General features: G+C 43.6%; 1 pseudogene; it reads right to left on the bottom strand.

The window, feature by feature from the left end:
• Nucleotides 1-64: 64 nt before the first annotated feature.
• Nucleotides 65-785, bottom strand: LOC117066425 (annotated as a pseudogene).
• Between the last annotated feature and the right edge of the window lie 21,490 nt (nucleotides 786-22,275).

Here is a 22,275-nt window from a genome sequence, read left to right as displayed (position 1 = left end):
TCTTTCCCCAGGATTATAATCTTAATTCTTCTGTATTTTCTTTTTATAATGTTATAATTTTAAGTTTTTTTTTTTTTGAACAGAACAATAAACACCTTTATTACACGGGTGAAGACAAAACGAGGATTTATTTGCCTTTCCGGGCCTTGATTTTCCTAAGATAGAACTCCAACTCTTTGTCCTCTAGCACATAGCCATCTGCTCGGCCACACTGTCCTGGCCTGGAAGCAATGCATGCAAGAAGCTTGCCCTGCTGGAACTGCTCCTCCAGGAGACTGCTGATTTGGCATTCTTTTTCCTTTCATCATATTTCTTCTGAATTTTTTTAGATCGTTTTTTGTTTAAAATCTCTTCTTCCTCAGGAGTCAGCTTGGCTCCCTTCTTGCGGCCCAGGGGCAGCGCGTAGTGGGACTCGTACCACTGTCAGTACGGTGTGCTGTCGATGAGCACAATGCAATTCTTCACCAGAGTCTTGGTACGGACCAGCTCATTATTAGATGCATTGTAGACAACATCCATGATCCTTGTTTTACGAGTACAACACTCTGAGCCCCAGGAGAAATTCCCTACGTCCAGCCTCAGGGCACCGTATTTCTTGTTACCTCCCCGCACACGGACTGTGTGGATTCGGCGGGGGCCAATCTTGGTGTTGGCAGCCGGGCGCCCCAACTCATACTTCCGCTTCTTATGGTAGGGCTTTCTCTTGCCCCCGGTTTTGCGGCGCTTGTGCCAGTTGTCCCGAGAAATGCCCATCGCTCGGCACTGGCTGGAAAGAGCATAATTTTAGTTTTTAAGCTTAGCCATCTGGAACTCATCTCTACGAAACAAGCAGTGTGGGAATAATCTCTGAGAGAAGGGAAACTCCTGCAGTGATGGCCAGCTCACCAGTTCTCTGCCTGGAAACAATATCCACCGCCCAGTGCAGGGAGCTGGCCTCTGACCAGAGCATAGCAGCCCCACTGGCTGAGGAGGTGGTGATCAGGCGGTGACCAGAGAGGGCAGCCGAAGCCGCACTTTTTATGGAATGGGATATCAGAAAAGAGGATGCTATGAAGAGAGGGGACCCAGGAGTCTATGTGCAGGTCACCACAAGTCCATGGCTAAGGGCTGTGATCTCCGTGTGCAGGACGAGGCCACGCGAGGTTTACCAGCTAGCCTGAGATCGGAACAGAGATACTGAAATTGGATGTCTGTGACTGGGCGCAGTGGCTCGTGCTTGTAATCCCAGCACAGGTAGATCACCTGAGATCAGGAGTTCCAGACCAGCCTGGCCAACATGGTGAAATCCCATCTCTACTAAAAATACCAAATTACCTGGGCATGGTGGCAGGCGCCTATAGTCCCAACTACTCAGGAGGCTGAGGCAGGAGAATCGCTTGAACTTGGGAGGTAGAGGTTTCAGTGAACCGAGATTGCACCATTGCACTCCAGCCTGGGCGACAGAGTGAGATTCTGTCTCAAAAAAAAAAATAAATAAATAATAAATAAATAAAATTGAATGTGTGTATACACCAGTCCCAGGCAAGGACTGAACACTGAATGCACAGCAGGAAAAGAGCACAGGCTGCATTTGCTGAGATTTCACATGAACCTGCTTATGTGTGCGTTTGCTTTGTATTCTCTCTCACCAGACCTTTAATGTAAGTGTGGTCCTCCCTGGGCTCTTACTGCATATGCTGAGCTCCCATGAGGAATGAACTGCTTTTATCCTCTGTGATCTGTAAACTGTTACATTTTCCCAAAAACTCAAACTGATTCCACATCTGTAATAATAAAGACCTATTGGGAAAACCCCAGAGAGATCCTGGAAATGAGGTTGTTTAGATCACCATGACAGCTGGTTCCTGCAAGAAGGAACATACAGAACTTTCTTTCTTTTTTTTTTTTTTTAAGATGGACTCTCTGTTTTGTCACCCAGGATGGAGTGCAGTGGCGTGATCTCGGCTCACTGCAACCTCCACTTCTTGGGTTCAAGTGATTCTCCTGCCTTAGCCTCCGGAGTAGCTGTAATTACAGGTGTGTACCACAACGCCTGTTTTTTTTTTTGAGATGGGTCTCCCTCTGTCGCCTAGGCTGGAGTGCGGTGGCATGATCTTGGCTCGCTGCAACCTCCACCACCTGGATTCAGGCAATTCTCCTCCCTCAGCCTTCCCCAGTAGCTGGGACTACAGGCACGCACCACCATGCCCAGCTAATTTTTTTTTTTTTTGTATTTTTAGTAGAGACAAGGTTTCCCCGTGTTGGCCAGGCTAGTCTTAAACTCTTGACCTCAGGTGATCCGCCCACGCCTGCTTCCCAAAGTGCTGATACTACAGACGTGAGCCACTGTGCCTGTCCTCATTTTTTTTTTTTTTTTTTGAGACAGTTTGAGATGGAGTTTCACTCTTGTTGCCCCAGCTGGAGTTCAGTGGCGTGATCTAGGGTCGCTACAACCTCTGCCTCCCGGGGTCAAGCAATTCTCCTGCCTCACCCTTCTGAGTAGCTGGAATTACAGGCAGGCACCACCATGCCCAACTAATTTTTGTATTTTTAATAGAGACAGGGTTTTTGCCCTGTTGGCCAGGCTGGTCTCAAACTCCTGACCTCAGGTGATCCGCCCACCCTGGCTTCCCAAAGTGCTGGGATTACAGGCATCAGCCACCATGCTTGGCCGAGTTTTTTCGTCATGTTGGCCAGGCTGGTCTCGAACTTCTGACCTCAAGGAATCCGACTGACTCGGCCTCCCAGGTGCTGGGATTACAGGCATGAGCCATGACTCTTGGCCCATACAGCATTTTCTAATCAGTCTTCTGCCTTCTTCCCAAGACGCTTTGCTTTTTTCTTTTTTTCTTTTTTTTTTGACTTTTGCAATTAGTGTACAGAGTCAATTCATTAATAGACACCTCATGGAGGCACCTGGAAGACCTCGGCAAAGGTGAAGAAGTACTGGGAATGCAGCCACGAATCCAACTGTGTCCTCAGTGGAATTTAGCACAGTACAGAATTCAGTGTGTACACTGCAGCTTCTCCCCCAAGTGATTGATGTCTGTACCAAATGTTAGTAACCAAGGCAAGGCAAGTAACCAGGCAACCAAGGCAAGCGAAAGCATCTTCTAGAAGCAAATGCCTTGGGCTGTGCGGTTTTGCTTTGCCCTGTCCTGCTGCATTATACATGAGTGCTGTATCTACATTCCCCTGTCTGGAACTTTAGTACAACCTCAACACTCTGGGAAGATATTCTTGGATATGCACTAAAATTAGGATTTTACCTTCCCGTGTGCAATTCAATATCTTCATTTTTCTCAAATGACTTTTGCTGCATTGAGGGGAATAAAATTCTGTATATTATACAATATTTGTGTAAGCTATCCTAGAGACCTAACCAATTTTGGAGATGCTTGGAATGTTAACCTTTTTTATATCTGAGACTTCCTTCCATCAAAAAGTCCCATATCCTACTGAGAAATATCTCTAAGGTTTTACATCCTAGGGAAAGTTAGAGATAATTTGCAATGAGTAACTACCATTTCCCCGGGGAAATTTTCCTTCTGTTTCTTTCTGTTTTTGCTCTGCTTTTTCCTCCCAATAAATCTTGTACATAAATTCTAAATGTTATCATTCAGAGTGGACACCACACTCCAGCCCCTTAAGATAATCAGCCCTTTCCTTCCTTCCTCCCTCCCTCCCTCCCTCTCTTCCTCCACACTGTGGCCACTGATAAGTTCCTATCACTGCTTTCCAGAGAAAGCCCTGCTGGAATCTCACCTTCATGTTTCAAGACCTTGGCCAGCATTTTTCAAAGCCTATTCCAAAGAACCAGCAAGCATCAACAAAACATTCCCTGCTGGAACACTGTATATTACATGACATTTGTAAAAAGCACAGTGCCTATTAACAGGTTAAAGACTTCAAGAAGTCCTACATTAAGAAATCTGTGTGACTGTTTAACCCAACATAGATCATCAGATCCACATAACCTCTTTACTTACTATTTGTTTATTTTACTACAATCACGATAACAAGAGTTGGCACATTTTCCCTGTTAAGGGCCATGTAATAGGCTCAGTGGGTCAGTTGGTCTCAGTCAAAACCATCCAGCTCTACCATCGGGCTAAAGAGGGCTTCGACACTTTGTAAATGAATGGGCATGGCTGTGTCCCAACAAAACTTTATTTACAAAAACAGGCTATAAACCAGATTTGGTCCGTGAGCAGCAGTTTGCCAACCCTTGACCTAGAACATCCTACAATATGTCCCATAGAACATACTTTGGAAAATGCTGTGCTGGGCCCTACACTTGGTCACTCAAGAATTTCTTGCCAAGGACCAGGCACCATATTAAGACACAGTCAACGGTAGAGACGTGTTCTCTGAACTCATGAACTCTGAACTGTGATGCCCTCATGAACTAGGCAGACAAGTAAGCGGGTAGACTTTATAACACGTAAAACTATAAATGAACAAGGATAAGTCATCAAAGAGCCCAGAGAGAAACTCAGTGCCGTGAGAGTGAGTGATGGGGGTCACATTTAGACCAGGGAGACTGTGGCAGTGATGTCAAAACAGTGTCAGAAGGTGGAGGAGGCAGCAGTGCAGAGCCAGGGCAAAGGAGTAGCTGCGGCTAGGGAACACCTTGGTGTGGTTCAGGACATGGAAGAAAGCCAGTTGGCTGGATGCAGTTAGTGGGGCCAGAAAGGCAGTGCTGATCCAGGCAGTCCAAGGGGGCAGAGCCTGCAGAGCTTCCCCCTGGCTCAGGTTTGGCCTCACCCACTAACCATGAGGGTGTAGCAGTGCGGATGGAAAGACATAGAAAGATTCGAAATATGTCTTAGAATCAGCTGAACTTAGTGACAGATTGGTTGTAGGGGAGGAGGAGAGGAAGGAGTCAAAGACCCTGGTGTCTGGTTTGATAGGGCCGTTTTCTGAGATGGGGAGGGCATAGATACGTTTAAAAGCTCTGTTTTGATTACTCCACGTCAGGATTTAAATAAAGTCCAAAGAATGGTCATGGTAATGACAATAACTGAGCAAAGTAATTTAATTTTTTAAGATGTTAAAGTCCTCTAGAGAAGCAGAATCAGTAGAATATTGGGGGTAATTGGGAGGTGGGGGGAGATTTATTCTGAGAAGTTAGCTCAAGAGTATAGAAGCTAGCAACTCCACAGTCTTCAGGGTAAGCCAGCAGGCTAGAGACTCAGCAAAGAGTTGATGCTTTGAGTATGAAGGTCGTCTGCTGACAAAATTCCTCTTCTTAGGCAAGGTCAATATTTTTCTATGAAGGCCTTCAACTGATTAAATGAAGACCATCCACATTAAGGAGGAGCATCTGCTTTACCCAAAGTCTACTAATTTAAACTAAATGTTAACATTTAAATGTTAAGCTTATTTTAAAAAACACCTTCACAGGAACATCTAAAATAATATTTGGCCAAATATCTGGGTGCCATCCATGCCTATCCAAGTTGACACATGCAGTTAACCATCACAGAATGTATTAAAATCTTTAAATTACTTTTCTGTGGGGTGCTTTGTTTGTGAAGCAGGCTGGACAGGATTATTAAGCATTCTAGGGGAAAGGTGTTTAAATCATGTGGAGTCCGAGGGCCTGTGAAATATGCAGGTGATGATGGTAGGCAGGTGATTGCACAGCAAATCCAGAGCCAGGATGGGAGAGCAGAGCTGGAAACACAGAGCTGGAGGTCATCCATAATCCATTCCATCTAATGGAGGTTCCTGAGATTATGGAAATGTTATATATCTATGTTGCCTTCATGGCAGCCACCAACCACATGGACTCTTGAGTCCCTGAAATACGGCTAGTATGTCTGGAGATTGAATTTTTAATTCCAATTTTAATTTTAATTAATTTTAATTTACATAGCCACGTCACGTGTGGCTGCTGTGTTGGAGAGGGCGGCACAGTGATGGTATTTAAAGCTGTCAGAGTGGAGGAGAGCATCCAGGCCCTTGGTCTTAGGGAAGCATAGGGAGGACTGAAGAACAAACCTGGGGACCCCAGTGTTTGCCCACACAGGAACAAGAGACAAGGTCCTGTACTTCCATAAACACAGCATTAGTACCAAGACCCCTGTGTAAAGCCAACCAAGGTTCACAACATGCTGCTCTTTTTAGTAAGAGCAGAAATTTTTGCAGCTCCACCTGCCAGTGCGGGGAGGTGATAAGGAAGCTGGTCTCCATCTGGTATTTTTTGGTTATGGGCAGAGAGAGAAAAAGAGAGAGAGAAAAAGAGTCTCTTGTAAAGAAAGAAAACCAGGCCAGATGAGGTTTGGAGTCCACATTTATAATATCTGTGCTGCATAAAGACCTTAGATTATACTCCCAGATACAGGAAGCCCCTGGGCTTATAGTACACAATAGCTCGTGAAAATTGTCTACTTGAACTATTCAGCAAATACAGCAAATGAAAAGATTGTCTACCAGAATTTGAGATGATAAATAATGACTACAAAAAGATTGTGTTTAAACATATTAAAGAGATAAAGGGAACAATAGAAAACCACAAGGAAGGAATGATTCCATTTAAAAAAGAAATTTGGAAAAAGAAAACTTCTAGAAATGAAAATTTGGAATTAAAGCCACAATGAGATGTGTTGCCAAACTGATTAGATGCAGGAGAAGAGAGAACTAATGAACTGGAAAATAAATATAGGGAAATTACCTAGAATATAAAAGAGATATTTAAAAAATAGGAAATATAATAGAGGGGTTGAATTAGTACGTGTTCACCTTCAAGAAACCAACAGTTGCTTAAACCATTAAAAATGTTAATATTCTTTTTTAACAAAAGTAGTTTCAGGATTGGTTCACCACTCAGTGTTGTAATGAGGGCCCCAGAGTGTCTCCTGTCCCTGCTCACCATCTTTAATCTGTTGACTTTTGTCCCCATACTTGTTCCTGTGTGACTGGTTCCTTTTAGCTGCCAAACTTCAGACATCACTTCCACCTGCAGGGCAGGAAGAAGAGGAAGAGATAAGTCGCTCCTGTTTTTTCCCTTTAAATAATAAAAGTAAAAGACTCCCTGGGTTTCTCTGGCTCATTGACAGTACTCTGTTACATGGTCCCCAGCTGCAAGGGCATTTGAGGAAGGAAGCATATAACATTTTTCAGCTTCTTTAGTGGGAAGCCTGCAAGGGAGAGAGAGCTTGGGAATGACTATTGGGCTATCTAATACTGTCTGTCTCAGAGCTTAAGAGACATAGACGAAAAAAATCAGATGATGGCTATGCCCCATGCCCAGAGGGAATTCCAGATGAAAAGGATAGAGAGAATGGAGTGGAAACAATATTTGAAGATAAGACAGCTGAAAATTTTCCAGAATGATGAAAGAGTTCACAGATTGTTCATTTAGCTCAAGCAGGATGAATAAAAGAAAATATTCATCTAGACACATTATTATGAAACTGCAGGAAGAGCAAAGACAAGATAAGTAATATATTAAAAATTTCTAGCCAGGCATGGTGGCTCACACCTGTAATCCCAATACTGTGGGAGGCTGAGGCAGGAGAATCACTTGAGCCCAGGAGTTGGAGTCCGGTCTGGGCAACATAGCAAGATCTCGTCTCTACAAAACATTTAAAAATTAGCCAAGTGTGATGTTGCATGACTGTGATCCCAGCTAATTGGGATGCTGAGGCAGGAGGATTGGCTGAGCCCAGGAGGTCGAGGCTACAGTGAACCAAGATCACCCCACTGCACGCCAGCCTGGGTGACAGATTGAGACTCTGTCTCAAAAACAAAACAAAAGCACCCCACAACTTTCTGCTAATCAGTAATAAAAAGACAACCTAGCAGGAAATTATCAAAGGCTAGAATAGACAAGTCACAGAAGAGGATCACAAATGCCCAGTAGACATTTTTAAAGATGTTCAGTCTCATTAGTGATCAGGAAAATCTAAGTTGAAATAACAGTGAGATATAATTTGATAACCCTCAGAGGATGTGGGGAATCTAAGAAATGAGAAAGTGAAAGTATAGGTATTGTAGAAAGCTCAACACCATGAACAGTTCTATGCCGATATGTTTCTGAAACAGAATAGATAGTTTTCTAGAAAAATATAAATATATTTCTTCAAACATTGAATGTAAATATTTCTCCAAAACTTAAAAAGAAGTAAAACTTTTAACCATTAAAGGGGTTTAATTCATACTTTAAAATGTAGTCACAGAAGCAAAAAATGTCCCAACAAGCCCAAATTCTACTAAATCTTTAAGAAACAGATATCACTATTGTGTATTTACCAGTCCAGGGAATTTAAAAAGGAGTGAGGAAACTTACACATCTGACCAGGGTGGAGTAGCAGGGATCTCCTTTCAGAAACAACAAAACTAATGAGTACCAACAGAGAGATCAGGTAAGGATAAAGATACAATGAGACGTTGTTGGAAGATTATTTTCTATGCAGAAGACATTTTTCTTTGGAGTGTTTTAATTAATAATTTGCTTTTTATTTTTATTTATTTATTTTAAGATGGCATTTTGCTTTTTTGCCCAGGCTGAAGTGCAGTGGCATGATCTCGGCTCACTGCAACCTCTGTCTTCCAGTTTAAAGCAATTCTCCTGCCTCAGCCTCCTGAGTAGCTGGGTTTTATATTTTCTTAATCTCCCCCTCTTTTTTTGTTTTTTGTTTTTTTTGAGACAGAGTCTCAAAATCCCGAGTAGCTGGGATTGCAGGCACCCACCACCACACGTGGCTAATTTTTGTATTTTTAGTGGAGATGGGGTTTCACCATGTTGGCCAGGCTGGTCTCAAACTCCTGACCTCGATCCACCTGCCTCAGCCTCCCAAAATTCTGGGATTACAGGCGTGAGCCACTGCCCCTGGCCTTGCTTTTTGAATTTATTATCTTTGTCTTAATTTTTGTCTAATGCACTATAGAAGTTAGCTGGGAAGAGAATGAGATCATGTTCCTGTCCTAATTGTCAGAGCCAGGGATTTATTTGGATGGATGGTCTGTGAGGAGCTGCTGACTCCTCACATGTAGGACATAGAAATGTCCTACATTCTTACATTTGTTTTTCAATACTGTGATGTGGATTGAAAAATAATATAGGCTGGGCACAGTAGCTCACGCCTGTAATCCCAGCATTTTGGGAGGCCAAGGCAGGCAGATCACTTGAGGTCAGGAGTCTGAGACTAGCCTGGCCAACATGGTGAAACCCCATCTCTACTAAAAATACAAAAATTAGCCAAGCATGGTGGCACATGCCTGTAATCCCAGCTGCTTGGGAGGCTGAGGCAGGAGAATCAGTTGAACCTGGGAGGTGGAGGTTACAGTGTGCTAAGATAGCGCCACTGCGCTCTGGCCTGGGTGACAGAGCGAGACTCTGTCTCAAAAAAAAAAAGGAAATACTATATTGAATTATACATGACACTTTTAGACTACACCCAGTCAGAAGTGACAGCAGTAATCATAAATCTTCCATTAAGTTCTGTAGTTAGGTTATGCAGGGAAAATGTTCTTATATGTATGTATTCAAGTAAATAGAAGTTTCTGGGTATAACATATTAGCAAGGATGAGATCTTTATTTACTAGTTTTTATAATGTCACCTTTTACTTGAGATTCTGGGAATACATGTGCAGGTTTGTTACATGGGTATATGGCATGCTGCTGAGGTTTGGGGCCTGATTGATCCTCTTACCCAGGTAGTGAGTATAGCACCCAGTAGTTTTTCAACCCTTGCCTCCCTTCTTCCATTCCCTCTCTTGTAGTCCCCAGTGTCTATTGTCCCCATCTTTATGTCCATGACTACCCAGTGTTTAGCTTCCTCTTCTAAGTGAAAACATGCAATATTTGGTTTTCTGTTTCTGCGTGAGTTAGCTTAGGATTATGGCCTCCAGCTGCATCCATGTTGCTGCAGAGGACATGAGTTCATTCTTTTTTATGGCTGTGTAGTATTCCATGATGTTTATGTACCCTGCATTTTCTTTCTTTCTGTCTTTCTCTCTCTACCCCTCCCTCTCTCTCTCTCTCTCTCTTTCTTTGGAGACAGAGTCTCTCTCTGTCACCAGGCTGGTGCAGTGGCGCAATCCTGGCTCACTGCAACCTCTGACTCCCTGGTTCAAGCGATTCTCCTGCCTCAGCCTCCCAAGTAGCTGGGATTACAGGTATGTACCACCATAACCAGGTAATTTTTGTATTTTTAGTTGAGACGGGCTTTCACCATGTTGGCCAGGATGGTCTTGCTCTCTTGACCTCATGATCCGCTTGCCTCAGCCTCCCAAAGTGTTGGTATTATAGGCGTGAGCCACTGTGCTTGGCCAACCACATTTTCTTTATCCAGTCCACCATTGATAGACACCTAGGTTGATTCCATGTGTTTGCTATTGTGAGTAGTGCTGCAGTGACCGTACATGTGCATATGACTTTTTGGTAGAATGATTTATTTTCTGTTGGATATATACCCAGTAATGGGGTTTCTGGGTTGAATGGTAGTTCTAAGTTCTTTGAGAAATCTCCAAATCACTTTCCACAGTAGTTGTACTAATTTACATCCCCACCAATAGGGTATAAGCATTCCCTTTTCTCCTCAACCTCGCCAGCATCTGTTATATTTTGACTTTTTATTTTTGTTTTTTTGACACAGGGTCTTGCCCTGTCACCCAGGCTGAAGCACAGTGATATGATAGCTCATGCAGCTTTGATTTCCCAGGCCTGAGTGATCCTCCCAACTCAGCCTCCCAAGTGGCTGAGACTACAGGCATGTGCCCCCATGCCCAGCTAATTTTAAACAAAAAAAATTGTAGTGATGAATTCTCATCATGTTACCTAGGCTGGTATTGAACTCCTGGGATCAAGCAATCCTCCCACCCCAGCCCCTTAAAGTACTGAGATTACAGGTGTGAGCCACAGTGCCCAGCCTGACTTTTTATCAGTAGCCATTCTGACTGGTGTGAGAGGATGCAATCTTTAATAGTGAAGTTCTACAGTGTCCCCCAGATCTTAGAAAGTTTTCCTCCTCAGCCACCATGTAAGGAAAGCATCTTAGCCGGCCCAATTGCAAGTGCGAGCAATTCCCCACAGAAAGAATTTGGTGAGGGAGGATATGTGACATCGCTGTTGTAAAAACGGTCAGAACGTGTGTCCCCAGGGCTGCCATGTCTGTACCGGGCCATTTAGTCCATGAGGGTTGTTGCTCACTGAGTGCCAGCATGCCCACCAGGTCAGCTGCTGCACACACAGACTGGGTGCTGCAGGCGCCCTCTAGGGAGGTCACTACAAAGCGATTCCTGAGGCATGGCCACACCTACTCTGCAGTCTAAACTTGAGGAGCTGTACTTAAATAGCTAATTTGAGGCTGGTCACAGTGGCTTACACCTTTGAGCTTAGCACTTTGAGAGGCTGAGGCAGGCAGATCACCTGAGGTCAGGAGCTCGAGACCAGCTTGACCAACATGCAGAAGCCCCGTCTCTACTAAAAATACAAAATTAGCCAGGCGTGGTAGTGCATGCCTGTAATCCCAGCAGCTCGGGAGCCTGAAGCAGGAGAACCACTTGAACCCAGGAGGCAGAGTTTGTGGTGAGCCAAGATCATGCCATTGCACTCCAGCCTGGGCAACAAGAGTGAAACTCGATCTCAAAAAAAAAAAAAAAAAAGCTAATTTGAGTTTGATTACATGAAGAATAATATTTACTATGTCTATTTACTATTTACCTGTTCTAGGCATTTTCCACACATGGATTTATTGAACTCTCACGGAGGTTCTGGAAAATGAATGCACTGTACGGGGGGAAACAGAGGTACACAGCTCATAAGCAGCATAGGCAAGAGGCAAGTCCAGGCAGGTGGCTCCAGAGCCCATGCCGTCAACCACGGTGACAGTTATGTCCACCCTCTGGCTCCTAAAACACAATTTATTCATGGTATAATCGAGCACATACCCTAGTATATTGTAATTTATCTGATCATACGGCAAATCTCCCCCCACCACCTCCGCAAGACCACGAGCTCCCAAGAGCAAGAAGTTTTATCTTGTTTGTTTTTTATTGTGGTAAAATACACGTAAGAGTCACCGTCTTAATTTTTAGTTTACAGTTCAGTGGTATTGAGTCCATTCATGTTGTGGGTACAGCTGTCACCACCTTCCTCTCCAGAACTCTTCATCTTCTCAAACTGGCACTCTGTACCCATTAAACATTAACTCCCCATTCTCCCTCCCCTCAGCCTCTGGCAGTCACCATTCCACTTTCTGTCTCTGTGAATCTGACTACTCTAGTACCTCATTTGCGTGGAATCATACAGGATTTGTCTTTTTGTGACTGGGTTATTTCACGCAACATAATGTTTTCAAAGTTCATCCAGGTTTAGCATGTACCAGGATTCCCTTCCCTTTTTTTTTTTTTTTTTTTGAGACAGAGTCTTGCTCTGTCACCCAGGCTGGTGTGCAGTGGTGCGATCTTGGCTCACTGCAACCTCCACCTTCCAGGTTCAAGCGATTCTCCTGCTTCAGCCTCCTGGGATTACCGGCCTGCGCCATCATGTCTGGCGAATTTTTGTATTTTTAGTAGAGACAGGATTTCTTCATGTTGGCCAGGCTGCCTCAAACTCCTGACTTCAGGTAATCCACCTGCCTCAGCCTCCCAAAGTGCTGGGATTACAGGCGTGAGCCACTGTGCCTGGCCGCTTCCTTTTTAAGGCTGAATAATATCCCTTTGTACGGATAAACCACATTTTGCTCCTCCATTTATCAGTCAATATTTTCCAAACCAAGTTCATTTTCATCCTGGCTGGAGCCTTTTTCTCTTCCATCTCATTTGTTCTGTCTTCAGCATCCCATGAATTGGATACTTACTCCATGCTAATCCATCCCATAGCTGTCCACACCAAACCACGTGGGAGGATGATTTCCCTATATCAGAGCTGACATACCATTACAAAGGCTACTTGGCTTCTGGATCTGCAGTTCCTAAGTAGCCTTGAAGTTCAGAATCAGCTTCAGATGCACAGTAGAAGCATTCTCCTTGTCAGATGAACAATGCAGAAGATTCCAAAGGGCGTACTGGCAACCTGTCATGGCAGGTTGTGATGGGAAGCCCCATCCCATGGGGGCTTCTGGGATGCAGATAGTGTGCTACTTTGTGATCTGGGAGGTGATCATATATAATATTTGCTTTACAATAACTCATTAAATTATAAATTTATATTATATATTTTTCAAATGTATCTTATGTTTCACAATGAGGAGCTGTTAAAAGATTGGAAGTAATTATAAACATCTAGATGGATTCTACAGTTTGCTTCATAACTGTCTTTAAATTTTTGCTCCACTTGAAAATTTTTAAAAAGTAAATTAGGGCCTTTTGGACTCTCCATTTTGGATCTGGCTTTTGCAAGAAAGATGGCATCAAGCCCTCGACCTTGGACTATGCTCAGATAAAAGGCCTAGATTCAAATCACTAGATGGGCAAATGAGTATGTATAGTTGTATATTTCAAGTTAAAATGAAAAATATAAGACTGAAATGAAAAATATATGTTATTTTCTGTGGTTACCCACTTTAGGCTGTATTTTTATCTAGATATAGCGGGAACTTTGCTAAATTCACCTTTTATGTAAATTGGAAATTTTACTGAGAAGGGCCTACTTTAGCACTACGTAGGGGGAAGAAAGCACCTTCTAGGCCGAATACTACCTGGAGACCCTCCCCATGCACCTATGCTTCAAAATCGCCTCCAGCACCCACTGTCAAGCCTCCCAGCCTATCGCCACCCTAGCATCTCACTTGCTATCTCCCTGTGGGTTTTCAATTTCTTGTCTGGAAAATTACTGGATGAATTAATATCTTTTGGAAGAATTTGTGTCCACCTTACAAAAGTTATTCCATAAATGATTTGATTTTTTGGTGGTGGTTTTAGTTGTGAGAAGTAAGAGTTCAAAAGTAAGAGTTCCTGTTGCCCCCACCTCTGCATCAGCATTTGGTATTTTCATTTTTTAGATTTTAGCCACTCTAATATGTGTAGCATAGTATCTTGTGGCTTTAATTGGTATTTCCTTACTTCACATTACGTAGAACCTCTTTTCATAGGGTTCTTTCCCAGCCCATCTTCTTTGTTCAAGTCACTGTTCAGACCTTTTGCTAATTTTTTTTATCTGATTATTTTCCTGTTGAATTTTAAGAATTTTTTTTGTGTATTTTGGATACAAGTCATTTATCATATATATAATTTTTAGGTATTTTCTTCTAGTCTATGGCTGCTGGTCTTTTCATTCAGCAGAATCTCTCTTAGCACAAAGTTTTAACTTTAAAAAAATTATTTATTATTTAAGTTAAAAATAGAGACAGGGTCTTGCTATGTGGCCTAGACTGGTCTTGAACTCTTGGGCTCAAGTGATCCTCCCACCTTGGCCTCCCAAAGTGCGGATATTATAGGTATGAGCCACTGCACCCAGCCAGTTTTTTTCTTTCTTGATGATATTTTACTGTTGTCTCTAAAAACTCATCACCAAACCCAAGATCACACAGATTTTCACCTGTATTTTTTCCTAGAACTTTTGTACTTTTGCTTTTTTTTTTTTTTTTTTTTTTTTGAGACGGAGTTTCACTGTGTTGCCCAGGCTGGAGTGCAGTGATGCAGTCCCGGCTCACTGCAAGCTCTGCCTCCTGAGTTCATGCCATTCTCCTGAATCAGCCTCCCGAGTAGCTGGGACTACAGGCGCCCGCCACCATGCCACGCTAATTTTTGTACTTTTAGTAGAGATGGGGTTTCACCTTGTTAGCCAGGATGGTCTTGATCTTCTGCCCTCGTGATCTGCCCGCCTCAGCCTCCCAAAGTGCTGGAATTACAGGCGTGAGCCACCATGCCAGGCTTGTATTTTTGCTTTTTACATTGAGGTCTGTCGTCCATTTTGAATTAATTTATTTTTGTACAAACTATAAAATACAGGTTTTGGGTTTTTTTTTTTTTCTTGTTGCATATGGGCATCCAGTTATTTCAACACCATTTGTTAGAAAGAGCGTCCTTTAGCTATTGACCTTCTGTACACCTTTGTCAAAAATTAGTTGACTATATTTGTGTAGTTTTATTTCTGAGCTCTCTCTTGTTCTATTGATTTAAGAATCTGTTCCTTACCAATACCACACTGTCTTAATACAGCATTATTAAAAATCTTGAAATCTTGTCTTCTTTGTTCTTTTCAGAATGCTTTGGCTATTCTAGTACTTTGCCTTTTTATTTTTAGACTCAGTTTGTCATTATCTACCGAAAAAAATTTGCTAGAATTTTGATTAGGATTGCATTGTTTCTATAAATCAGACTGAGAAGTACTGACATCTGAACAGTGTTCAGTCTGCCAGTCCAGGAACACAGAATATATCTTATTTGATTTAGATATTTGATTTCTTTTATCTGTGTCTTGTAGTTTTCTGCATATAGATCCTGCACCTATCTTGTTAGATTTAGACCTTAGTTCTTTTTTTTTTTTTTCAGGGTGGGGGGAGGCGGTGGGTGGTGCAATTGTAAATGGCTTTTTTTTCTTTTTCTTATTATGAAATCCAGTTGCTCATTTCTGTTATGCAGGACAGCAGTTGACTTGTTGTTGTTTTGTTTTGTTCTTTTGAAATGGCGTCTCGCTCTGTCACCAGGCTGGAGTGCAGTGGCGTAATCCTGGCTCACTGCAGCCTCCACCTCGCGGGTTCAAGCAATTCTTCTGCCTCAGCCTCCAAATAGCTAGGACTAGAGGTGCACGCCACCACATCCGGCTGTTTTTTTGTATTTTTAGGAGAGGTGGGGTTTCACCGTGTTAGCCAGGATAGTCTCGATCTCCTGACCTCGTGATCCGCCCACCTCAGCCTCACAAAGTGCTGGGATTACAAGCATGAGCCACCGCACTCAGCCCGTTTTTTTGGGGTTTTTTTGTTGTTGTTGTTGTTTTTAGAGGGAGTCTTAATCTGTTGCCCAGGTTGGAGTGCAGTGGTGCTATCTCAGCTCACCACATCCTCCACCTCCTGGGTTCAGGTGATTCTCCTACCTCAGCCTCCCGAGTAGCTGGGACTACAGGCGTGTGCCACCATGCCTAGCTAATTTTTGTATTTTTAGTAGAGACGAGGTTTCACTATGTTGGCCAGGCTAGTCTTGAATTCCTGACCTCGTGATCTACCCACCTCAGCCTCCCAAAGTGCTAGGATTACAGGCGTGAGCCACTGCGCCCGGCCACAATTGAATTTTGTATCCTGACTTTGTATTCTAAGACTTTGCTAAACCTGCATGTAAACCCTTTGAGGTTTTATACATAGACAATCATGTTATCTGCAAATAAAGGCAGTTTTATTTCTGCCTTTCCAATTTGTGTGCCATTTATTTTTCGTGCCTTTTTGCACTAGCTAGAACTTCCAGTACAGTGTTAAATAGGACAGATGAAAAAAGACATCCTGGTCTTGTTCTGATTTTGTGAGGGAAGTGTTCAAGTCTTTCATTATTATGATGCTAGTTGTTGTTTTCTGCACATATCCTTTATCCCTAATAAAAGGCAAAAGTTCTCTTCTATTCCTAGTTTGCTGAGAGTTAGCACAAATAACTGTCATGGTTGTTGAATTTTATGTAATGCTTTTTCTTCATCTGTTGATATGATCATATGGTTTTTCTCATTTAATTGATTAATATGATGAATTATATTGATTTTCAAATGTTGAACCACCCTTACATTCCTGGGATGAACCCCACTTGATCATGATATATTATACTTTTATAGATTAATGGATTCAATTTGCTAATTTTTAAGGGTTTTTGTGTCTGTATTCATGTGAGAAATTGGCCTGTAGTTTTCCTATAATGTCTCTGTCTAGTTTGATATTTGATATTAGGGTAATGCTGGCATCATAGAATGAGTTGGGAGTATTCCATCCTCTTTCATTTTGTGAAGAGATTTGGTAGAATTGGTATAATTTCTTCCTTAAGTATTAGATAGAATTCACAAGTACAGTCATATGGGTCTGGTGGTTTTTTGGAAGATTTTAATTACTATTTCAAACAAATGTCATGCATTATAAGATTATTCCTAATGCAGCATACTCTCTTCTGACATGTGCAAAATCTTTCTTCACAAATTCTCAAATGTGATATTAACAATGTATCAAATATTTTTAGTTCAAGTATTATGAAGTTCAAGCATGTAAGACAGTCTGCGTAAAACTGTAAATATTGACTGGACTTCTGAGTCTTCTCTAAGGTTAAAGACACCCTTCCCATCATAGAGAGGAAAGCTTGCCATCTCTCTTGGGTTTGTAGGCATCCCTTCTTTACCCAGAGCTCATCTGTCCCCCAGATAACATGCCCAATTCTTCATCACTTGCTTTCTGTAAGTCATGTTAGCAAACCTACGTGGTAAGGATTTTAGCTTGCCAGGCTTCAGTCCGTTGTAGTCATGAGTAGAGCAGTGTAGGAAGAAGGAGACTTTCTATCCTTGTATACTGTGGAAGTTTTTTTTAATTGTTCTAGGTGTATCTGCGTGGAATGTTTCACTCCTTTTTCACACCTTTCCCATGACTAATGATATGCTGATAATTTTTTAGCATCACCAGGAAGCAGAATAGATGAAGACTGCTCAGATATTGAATCAGGGGACAAGAATCAGGGGACCAGTGTGCTAAGTTCAGCCTTACTTTTCCATGGCATCTCTGCTTCTGGCTTTACATCAGAGTCCTTTCCTACTGATCTCTTGTAACCACACAGGAATCCAAATTCAACCCCAAAGTTCATTATTAAATGTGTCCAGTGACACAAATTTCAGAAAAGCTTGACTGAGTGCCTGACAGGATGCCCTTGCCCCTCCCTTGCTGGGCTGGACCTTACGCATGCTGAATACAAGCTTACTTGCAAAATGAACAAAAATAAATTAACCAGTAAAAACCACTAATTAGCAAAAACTAAAAATAAGCAAAAAATCACCAAACTAACAACAACAACAACAAAAACACATTAAATGGTAACAATGCTGGTAAAATAAATGGTTGCATTCGAAATTGGTTCAAGATTCATGATAATCCTCCTCTTAGTAATTTATCTCGAGGGACTAGTTTGACAGAAGAAAACAATACTGCACAAAGATGCTGATCGCAAAGTCTGTGGTGCTGACGAGGTGAGCATACACTGCATGCCATGTCCCTCATGAACAGCAGTTTCCCTGGTCAGTGCGCATCCACTAGAATGGCAGCCCACAGAACAGCACAGCAGCACGGGGACCCGTGTGAAATGCTCAGCCCACATAATAGCGCGTGCACTGTGCTGGGAGCCTGGGGAATTAGAAATGTGGATTCAAATGTAATTTTGAAACATTTGTAATTTCCAAATGTAATTTGGAAATCATCTTAATCGTTAAATTATGGGTGAGTTTTTATTTTTCTTTTTTCTTTTCTTTTCTTTTTTCTTTTCTTTTCTTTTTTTTTTTTTTGAGACTTGCTCTTGTCACCCAGAGCACCCAGGCTAGTGTGCAGTAACAGAATCACGGCTCACTGCAGCCTCAACCTCCCGGGCTCAACCAGTCCTCCAATCTCAGCCTCACAAGTAGCTGGAACTACAGGTGTGTGCCACCATGCCTGAGTTTTCTTTTTAAAACTTTTAAAAATGCTGTCATACGGTTAAAAGATGAAAGTGGCAGGAGGTCATGTCTTCCATTTTTGGAAAGGGATAGTGTCTCCTGAATAAGTGGGAGAAAAAGTCTTTTCTTTTAACTCATCATATTCAGCTCTACCTGTGCTGGTCTTCACATTCCATCTGTGTAGGTGGAGGGTTTCCAGGCAGCATAAGCCCTAACCTGAATTGAAGTCTCTGAGGGGAAGGGATCTGTGATGTCCTGCCTTGTGCTCTGTTCTCCATTCCCTTCCCCTGCAGGAGCTCACAGCAAGATGCTGAGCACAGACCAGCCTGACTAGCAGAGTGTGATGCAGTATGTGGCCCAAATCTACAGGTACTTTGGGATGTAACCCCTGAGGGCCCGGAGCAGCCACCACTGCCACCTACTGCAATTTGTCATGGAAGCACCTGATTACTGTCCACTGACCCTGCTCTGCCCACCACCCAGCTAGAGGAACTTCAAAGGCAGGCTCAATCCTAGTGGACCAACACCCAAATAAGAAACAGAGTGGGTCCCACCGTGTACCTGTCTCAAATGCAAACGCAGCTGGAGTGTAAATTGGGGATGCTTTGCTCTCCCATGGAACACTTCTAAAGAGGCAGCCTCCCTCCTTCCAGACCAAGACCCCACCCCCAGGCTTGTTTTGCTAATTACATTGGGTGAACGAACACATCATCCGCACAGAGATTCAATGAAACAGCACCTCCAAATTAGTCTCCTTTTTTTGCTAAAAATACCCTGGCTTTTGTCTTTATAAAAACTTTGCCCTTGGGTAAGTGTGGTAGCGCTCATACCTATAGTCTCAGCACTTTAGGAAGCCAAGGCAGGAGGACTGCTTGTGTCTGGGAGTTGGAGGCACAGTGAACTATGATTGAGCCACTGCACTCCAGCCTGGGCTACAGAGCAACAGAGCGAGACTGTGTCTCTGAAAAAGCAACAACAATAACAACAAAACTTTGCTCTTGGGAACCTTGTGCTTTTTTTATCCAAACACACACACACACACACACACAAAAGCAAACATCTGCTTTGGGACAACCTGGAAACACATGGGTCCCGCGTTTGGGGAAAGATGAGAATTCTGGGTAACAATGTTAACACCTAGAACTTGATTACATTTTTAGCTCTCATAGACCCTTATTTGATTCATTGTAGCAAGAGGAAAGCCTGTGATAATGCAAGGGAACCCCTGGCTGCTTTGCTGGAGTCCCTGGGAGGTGGCCCCACACCTCTGCCACTATAGTCTCTGTGCTGCAGAGCAGCCGGCCTCTTTCATGCTAGGGAACCCACGGTCCTCGTTGCCTATGCCTTTGCCCTCTGGTTCTTTCACATTCCCATTCACACCCACACAGGCTTGTCCCCCACAGAACTTGACAGGAGGTCATATTTGTGGGAATGGCCTGTGCCTGCTTTGCAGGGTTGAGCAGGCTGAGGGTGTGTGCCTCTGGGGACCCTGGGCTGGCAGCAAATCCCGACAGTATTTCGGCTCTGGACTGACTTGGCCTTCAGTGCTTTCCCAGGCCTCTTATATCAGCACGGGACAAAGAAGCCCTTAAGGGTGTGCGGGAAGGCCCATTTTTAATTAACAAAAAGGAATGCAGCTGCCCCTGGCACCCTACTGGTTACCCCAAGTGGCAGCAGAGCCCTCCTCAGGGCCGCCCCAGTCCCTCAGAAGTGCTGCGTCCAGCCCAGGTGCCCATCTGGTGGCTCTGCGATGTTCTTCTGGGCAGATCAGTGTGTACTACACAGTGACTGAGGGCGTGGCTCATACAGGTGGTTGAGGGAAATGGGTAATGCCCATCCCTTGCTGTTTTAAGTGCAAAAGAGCCTGTTAGTGCTCCTCTGACGAAGGATCATCCATCCAGTGAGTGACCGAGAATGACAGTGACTGACATTACTATTCAAAGTACATCTCTTGATTGCTGATCTGAGCCACTGGTTCAGAGCCAGGTTCTAGAGCAAGCTTGTCCAACCCATGGCTCGCAGGCCACATGCAGCCCAGGGTGGCTTTGAATGTAGCCCAACACAAATATGTAACCTTTTTTTTTTTTTTTTCGAGACTGAGTTTCACTCTTTCACCCAGGCTGGAGTGCAGTGGCGCAATCTCGGCTCACTGCAACCTCCGCCTTCTGAGTTCAAGCGATTCTCCTACCTCTGCCTCCTCAGTTCAAGCAATTCTCCTGCCTCAGCCTCCCAAGTAACTGGGATTATAGGCGTGTGCCACCACGCCTGGCTAATTTTTTGTATTTTTAGTAGAAACGGGGTTTCACCATGTTAGCCAGGTTCGTCTTGAACTCCTGACCTTAGGTGATTCACCTGCCTTGGCCTCCCAAAGTGCTGGGATTACAGGCATGAGCCACCATGCCCGGCCTACAAATATGTAATCTTTTTGTGAGATTTTTTTGCGATTTCTTTTAGCTCATCAGCTATCATTAGTATTAGTGTGTTTTATGTGTGACCCAAGACAATTCTTCCACTGTGGCCCAGGGAAGCCAAAAGATTGGACACTCCGGGGGCCGCAGGTTCAGCCCCTTCCTATACCTGGAAAGGACAGGAGCTCGGTCCCCTCCTCAAACCAGACCTTTGCAGAGGTGGCAGCTGGGCTCTGCAGGTCAGTGGATCCCTGAGTCTCAAGCCACCGCTGACCTGGGGACAAGAGACTCTGCCCTGGCTCTCTTAGTGGATCCCAGCTGCAGCTCTTTATCAGAATCTTCAGGGCACCATTTTGAAAACATTACTGGTTGCCCCAGTTGGTTGACTCAGAATGTCTGGAATGGGACCAGAGATGCAGTCTACATGTTTCGAAAGTTCTCTGGGCGATTCCAATGCACAGCTGCATGGAGAACCACTGAGTGGGGTGGGGATCTCCCTGGTGGCCCCAGGGCAGGCAGCCTGTGGGAGCTCCTGAGAAGCTGCTTGGCGATGGTCATTATATCACCCGCGCCTTTGCTTTTAAGTGAAACTTGAGGCACAGTCAGAACCAGTTCAACCTGAGAGTTATTACTTGGGCTGCTTCATGCACCTGTGTTTTGTTGACATAGCCGATGCATTTTTCTTTCTCCCTGTGCTTCTACTTTGTCTGCTATTAAAGTGGGGGAAAGTAATATCCTAAGTAGTTGAGTTGTTGGTTGTTGGGTTTAAGCTGAAATTACTCCAGGGTTTTGTGTGGGAAGGCAGTTGTGGTCTTGGGATACCCGGAGTCAGTGTTTACTGTGATTGGCTCTGAGTGATTACATGTAAATGATCTAGAACCAGCTCTGCTCCAAGCAGTTTCTATGCTGGATGGTGTTGTGGTTTCCCTCCCTCCACACTGGGGCCATACCAGCCCCTCTCCAGTGGGAGCCCAAGTTGCCGATCACTTTAGCCAAACTCAGTCATTCTGATCTGTATCCTGATCCCTTTAGGCTAACAAAAAGGAAGGAAACATTGTATGAAAGAAAGGCCATGTGCAACTTATTTTTATAACTCAAGGAAGTTCCCTGACTACCATTTTACTTGCCAATAGACATGCATGTAGAAGAGAAATGGCATATCCTGTCCATAGAAATAACATGTGGTGGCTGGGCATGGTGGCTCATGCCTGTAATTGTAGCATTTTGGGAGGCCAAGGCAGGAGGACTGCTTCAGCAGAAATTCAAGATCAGCCTGGGCAACATGGCAAGACCCTATCTCTACAAGAAAATTTTTTAAAAAATTAGCCAAGCCA

This window comes from Trachypithecus francoisi, unplaced genomic scaffold (genome assembly GCF_009764315.1).
Source record: "Trachypithecus francoisi isolate TF-2019V2 unplaced genomic scaffold, Tfra_2.0 Lachesis_group20, whole genome shotgun sequence".
NCBI classification, from domain to species: domain Eukaryota; kingdom Metazoa; phylum Chordata; class Mammalia; order Primates; family Cercopithecidae; genus Trachypithecus; species Trachypithecus francoisi.
This window is presented reverse-complemented; position numbering and strand designations above follow the sequence as displayed.